The sequence below is a fragment of the Furipterus horrens genome, unplaced genomic scaffold (genome assembly GCF_987537825.1).
Source record: "Furipterus horrens unplaced genomic scaffold, mFurHor1.1.pri manual_scaffold_5, whole genome shotgun sequence".
Taxonomy (NCBI): Eukaryota; Metazoa; Chordata; class Mammalia; order Chiroptera; family Furipteridae; genus Furipterus; species Furipterus horrens.
Window position 1 is genome coordinate 129,635,704 of NW_028327175.1, and position 6,641 is coordinate 129,642,344.

Below are 6,641 nucleotides of genomic sequence, written 5' to 3' on the forward strand. Positions count from 1 at the left end.
TTTTACTCATTATCTGTTTTTCCTGGTTGGTGCTGACTTGGAGGAGCTGTATGGCCTGGCATTCAGATGAGACTGCCTGGGAAGCCATAATAGCAACATTTAATGAATATTACAACATGCTGTTCATTATCTAGGCCATACAACATCGCAGGGAACTAGGTTTCATTATCCTGAGGAAACTGAGGCAAAGAGAGGTTAAGCAACCAGCCAGGATCACACATTAAGATGTGGTCCCAGGCAATCTCACTCCACCAACTCTGCATTTAACCACTATGCACATATTGCCTCCACCAGGTTGAGGTCTTCAAAGTTTGGCTAAAACTTTCAGATGGGGTGAGTTGATTTGTTTTACAGTGCATTTTGACATAGTAATAAAGAAATCCAACCCCAAACCTCTACCCACTCTTCCACATCTCAATAAGTGACCCAGTCTCTTAAGCAGCAATGTCCTAGGGTAATCCTCAAATCCCATTTTTCCTTTTACTACCATGAGTAACTTCACCAGTCCATGTGACTACATCCATATCCCTCTATCTCCACCCACTATTCTCAGCTGCAATTATCTCTACTCTACTGCTCTACTGCTATTCTGTACCACCAGCCCTCCCCCGCCCCCACCAAAGTCCATACTCCATAAAGTTGCTGAAGTAATTGTTAAAAAGCCATAACCAGGAAGGCTTACAACACTACCTTGTTTTAATTCTCTAATGGTATCTTCAATCCTGTTAAGGTAAAACACAGTCTGCTTGTACCATGCCTCCAAGGCCTAGAAAGCTTTGGTTCTGCAGATCTACTTCTGCCTCTTTCCCTCTCATTTTCTAGGCTCCAGCCTATTTTTTGAACAGTTCAAACTCTTTCTCTCTCTTCGTGGTTATTTCTTCTACCTAAATGCACACACAGTACACTATCCTCCTCAGATCTTCATGCAGCTGAGTGTTTTTTATCCTTCAAATATCAGAGCAAATATCACTATCTCCAAGAGGCCTTCCTAGATGCCAGTATGTGAAAACATCTGATTCTTTTTCTGTGCACTGGTCGATCACCCACTGGAGTGTAAGTACTAGGAGAACAGATCTATATTTTCTTTCTCACTGCATTCCCCAGCCTAGAACTCTGATTAGACACAGTTGATGTTCAATAAATAAGTATTCATGGATCAAATGAAATTCTGCAGGAAGCACCACTCTCTCTGAGATACATGATTTCAGTCATCCTAAAAGGGAGAACTGCTGACAGTGTCCCCAGACCCAAATTAGATTCTATATTAGTTTCCTAATATTGTTCTGACAGATTACCACAAATTTAGTGGCTCACAACAACACAAGTTCATTCTCTTACAGCTCTGAAGCCCAGAAATAAGATAACTGAAGTCAAGATGTCATCAGGTCCCTCTGGCAGAGTTCCATGGTGTGTTTTTTCTAGCTTCTGGAGACTGCCAGCGTTCCTTGGCTCATAGTTCCTTCCTCAAGTCACTCTGACCTCTTATTTCCATCTTCACATCTCCTAATTTCTCTGGCTCTAATTCTTCTCTCATCTTCCTTGTAAGCACCATTGTGATTGCATTAAGCCTGCCCAGATTGTCTCTTCACCCTAAGATCCTGAACTTAATCATATCCACAAAGTTCCTTTCCACAGGCTCCAGGGATTAGGTTATAGACATATTTCGGGGTCATTATTCAGCTGACACAGTCTTACGCTGCTCATTTGTGACATTTGTTTCAGCCAGGTGATAATAAACCTTCTATTGGGGAGAGGAAGAGGGTATTATGTCTCTCCACTTCTCATCTGTCATCTAAGGCAAAAGCTGTCTGTGCTCTTCCAGACCTTCAAGGCCAGTTCCCATACCACCCCCACCCCCAAACTGGCCTGTTCACATTCAGATGAAGTACAGAACAGCCTGGGGGCCCTGGAACTTGTCTGAGCCAGAGATCCCAACAGAGTCAGGTGTTAGTATTCAGGACAGATGTAAGGATCACTTGCCTCAGCCTTCAGGCCATGTGGCTTCAGGTTGAAGGAAAAAGGGTACACAGGGACTGGTAGCACAAAAAAAAATATATGTGCTAGAAAATTTGTGTTACCTGCAGGTCCCTCAGGTGTAAATGGGGCCTCAGGAAGTAGGGGCTCAGATTGGGATGAGCAGAATAAGTAGGTGGGACAAGTGATGCCCCTCAGTTGGGAAGGTCTTCTCCCTCAGCTCTCTATGCCATCTCCCAACACATACTGCTTTTACAAAAATTCTTTGTGTTCAATTTGATCAACTTTTCAAGAAACTTCATTATCTCAAGATCTAAAGTCACTTATCCCTGTAAGTTTCTTTCATGACTGAGCATAGTACATTCTTTATACCAAAGAGAGCAATACATCATAGGGGTAAATATGAGTGACATTTGAGCTTTAGTGTGGATTTAGCACTAGCTAACTGTGCGAATTTGGGGAACTGTCTCAGCCTCTCTGAACTAGTCTTCTCTGTTCCTGTGTTTTCATACATTGAAATGTAAAAGCACTTGGCACAACGTCTGACTCAAGAGAGGCACTCAGTGACAGCTGTCAAAATTAATGAAGATCAAGTCTCTTACCTATTTTTAAAAGTTGAAGGAAGAATGTTCTAATAAAATAGAAACTGCTGAGCAAATTTTATTCAAAAACAAATATTTTTTTAGTACTTCTCTAGAAGTATGGTAGAGGAGGAGATATTGATGAAATTTGGTGATAAGGCCATCTTTGGTAATCTTGGTGAGTAATGTCAACAGAGCTTCAGTTCATAAAGCAAGTCAATGTGAATTAAAGCAGGCAGTATGAAGATGAATCTTTTGAGACGTTTGATGTGAAAGGGTGGAAAACAGAGTGGTGACTGGAGAGAGTGTGAGGGCCCAGAAAGGGTTTCTGTAGAAAGAACTAGTAGATGAGAATACTCCAGTGACTAAGAGAAGGGTAAAAAGGGGTAAGTGACTGTGAGAAAGAAGGGCTATAAGAACACAGAAAAGAGTGTGCTGCCTCCATTGTAACAGTGGAGGAGATGTGGGTGATGAGGCAGGTAGATGAAGACACCACATGGTAGCTCCAACGAGGTACACCATGGCACCATTAAATGTGCGGGGCTTATTGTTTTAAAACATAGGTTTTATATTTATTTATGGATGGCAAAGCCATCAGAAGATGACTGCCATTGAAAAAATAGTTTAATGTACTCACCAATCCCAGGAGGAAGGGACACTCCATGCCATGATGGGGTGGATGGGGAAGCACCAGGGACAGTGAAGATTCAGAGGGAGAGGAGGACACATGGGCAAAAGCCTTTCGTGTGGTTTTCATGGGGAGGACTGGGTAAGGCCAGGTAAGTATGTTCAGGATTGGCTAATTTGAATAATGTCAGTAGCTCTGGGATAGGGGAATTTTCCATAGTTGTCTGGTATCTGCCTCTGGGGGTCATCAGGGCAGGGAATAGTTACCGTGAGTGTGAGAGCCTCATATAGGAGTTGAGGGTGGAAGGCTTTGGCTTGGTTGATTTGCAAATGAAAGGCACCCTCTCAGGTTAGTTCTTTGCTGTCTTTGGAAATCAGCTAGCCCTGGGAGGGACAATCCCTCCAAAGTCCCAAGATGTGAAAGCATCCAATCCAGGAAAATATGGTATTAGATTTATGAATAGTCTCCAGCCCATCCCCTCATTTTCCTGCTTAAGGCATTTGCCCAGACAGCTTCAGGAGCCTCCATCTATAATCCTTTATAAACACCCACCCAGACTTGGGTGTAAACAGGGTCTCATGGGTACCAATCAAAAATGGCATTCACCATCCAGGATGGAGAAAAAGACTGTTAAGAACTTTTATTTTCTTCTTAAGCACTGGGGGAAAAAGGACACATTCCTCCAGGGAGAGAAAAGACAAAGGACACAGGCAGTTCAGAAAAGAAGAATGAATAATAAAGAAATGAAGAGATAATAACTTTCTTTTACATGGAAGAAATGAAAAAGTAAGCAATGAGATATTTCTGACATCATTTTGTCAAAAACAAAAGAAAGTTAAAAATGCTCAGGGTTAGTGATCACTGTGCTGGGATTATAAACTAATATTTACAAATCTCTCTGGGTGCTTTCTGGGAAGAGGTAACAAAAGTTCTTAAAACTCTGCCACCTCTTTGACCCAGAAGTTTCACTCCTCCAAAATGCTCCTGGGATGACTTCACCAGGGTTGATGGTTACCCCACCACTAAATGATGCAGGATGAGAAAGGTCCTGGAAAAGGAAAGGCAGGGAGTCACTGCTCAGCCCAAGTTCACACACATTTGATTTTTCTCAATGTGATTGACTCTTAAATTGGATTGCCATCTACATGGGACTGGGGCAGGAGGCATGAATGAGGTAGAGAGCCCAGACTCTTGTCATCTTCTACTCCTATGACTACATTAACAAAGCAGCATTGGCAATAAACTCCACAGATAGAATTATTAGGACATGTCTTTCCTTGCATCATCTCCTTAACCATCATAACAACAAAAATGACCCCAAGAAGGTTAAGAAATGAGCCTCCTGGCAGACAATAAATGGCTGGTCAGGATTCAGATGGACTGACTCCAAAGTCAGTTCAATCATGAAGTTTTCCAACTTCCAAGGGACCTTCCCTTATGGGGACTCAGATTTCTTGTTTCATAGAGTAGGCCTGGTTGCATGATGTCTGAATTATTTTCTGCCTCTGACTTTTAGCCATTCTCAGCTCCTCTCCTGCTCACATCTGAACCCATGAAGATAGGGATGCTTCAGAAGGGTGCCCTCTTCAGGACAGAGAACCCTAGTGGTGAGAAGTACATATCACAGTTGGTACAATGAACACCCCTTTCCTCCTAAAGCAGCCTAGTTCAAATACTGGCCTCTGTGTGTTTGGGTCCACCTTGTCTTTGTCAATGTCCAAGAAAAAGCTCAGAACCTTGGCACTGCTTTCCCAGTTAATTCCTAACTACGGAATCTCTGGATGCTAAAAGTTGCAAAACAGAGGTCTGATATTTGTGAGCAAAAGTGTGACCCTCCCCACCTCACCGCCTGGTGTCAATTAGTTAGGGCCTCTGCCTATTAGGAAAAAGAAAACAGTCTCACAGCCTAGAAAAGGAAAACACTATGCCAAAGGGGAAAATATTTCACCCCTAAGAAACAGAACCATAGAATAATTGGAGGAGAGAGAGAGCCAGTCAGGGGCAGATGTATATATAATAGATGTATATATAATACTTGTAAACAGATTGATTCTACATCTCTGGCTTCAGGTAAGGCTACCTGCAGGTCTCTCTTCTCCTAACAACTTCTCCCCCATCTAGTCTTCTGCTGGCTCCAATTCTGTTTGAGAAACAGGAGAGAAAATTAAGAGATTGGACACTTGGGTCAGACCTAAATTAAGTCATTGCTCTGCTGACTATTTATTGGCTTCACGATTCTTGGTAAGTCAATCTATCTTTCTTTGAACTTATGCTTTCCTAATAACAATGACTATTATTTTTCCACACCTGCAACAAATATTAAGTGCCTACTATGCACTTCACTGGGGATGATACAGTAGTGCACAAGAGTAGTTGCAATGTGCTGGGTCCTGCTTTGCATGTATCATTTTAGTTAATAACTGTGACAGCAATATGTACTCAACCACCATAGTGTTTTTCAAACTATAGATCAAACCATTAGCAGGTCATGGAATTATTTTTGGATTACATACAGAATTTTCTTTTAATTAAATACAATAGAATATGTCAGTAAGTAATGTGCACAGTAATCATAAGAACTGCTTTATAACACTTATTTGGTGTGCATGCGCACATGTGCATGTGTGTGCTAACACATGCACATGCACAAGCACAAGCAGATGCACTAGGTCATGGTGTAAAATACTTCCCCTATAGCAGATCATGGTCACAAAGGCTTGCAAAACACTGATCTAGAACACAAGTTTTTCTTAAGACTTATTCAGACTGAGCCTGGCACACCATAGGCAATTGGTTTGTGAAAGCAATGATCCCTATTTCATAAATGAAGAAACTGAGTCTTAGCAAGTTGCCCAATGTCACACTGCCAGTGATTGGCAAAAGGGATTTGAATTCCTGGTGCAGGCTCCAAGTCCCACATTTATAACCATCATGTCACCCAATTTTGCTGCTGTAAAAATTTCAGTAATAGTAGTACCCACCTAGGATTATGTCACCCAGTTGGGTGAAATAAGGAACCACTCTGAAAACATTAAAATGCTTGTAAAGGTTAATCAATCACCTCTTATCTTAAGCCACTTCTTTACAATATGTGAGTTGCTTGAGGTCAGGGACATTGTTCTGTTCACTGTTTCTTTTTTTGTTGTTTGTTTGTTTCTTTTTGGTGTGTTTGACACATAATAGCTATTCAATAAATGTTTGTTGAATGAATAAATAAATCTAAGGCATGTTGAACATTTCTCAGCAGGAGATCAGAAATTGAGTATTAAAATCCAAAGCTACCTCCAGTAAGATGATGAATTTAGAACATCTTGCTGCTTCCTGCTCCAGAGGAGATACTCAGTTCTTCTAAATGTACCAAGACTAGGGTAGCCAAAGCTGGGAAGTGGGTGAGAGTAATAGTGGGATCATAGAGGGGAAAACCCCACCAAAGCAAGGGCCACAGCACTGCAGGACTT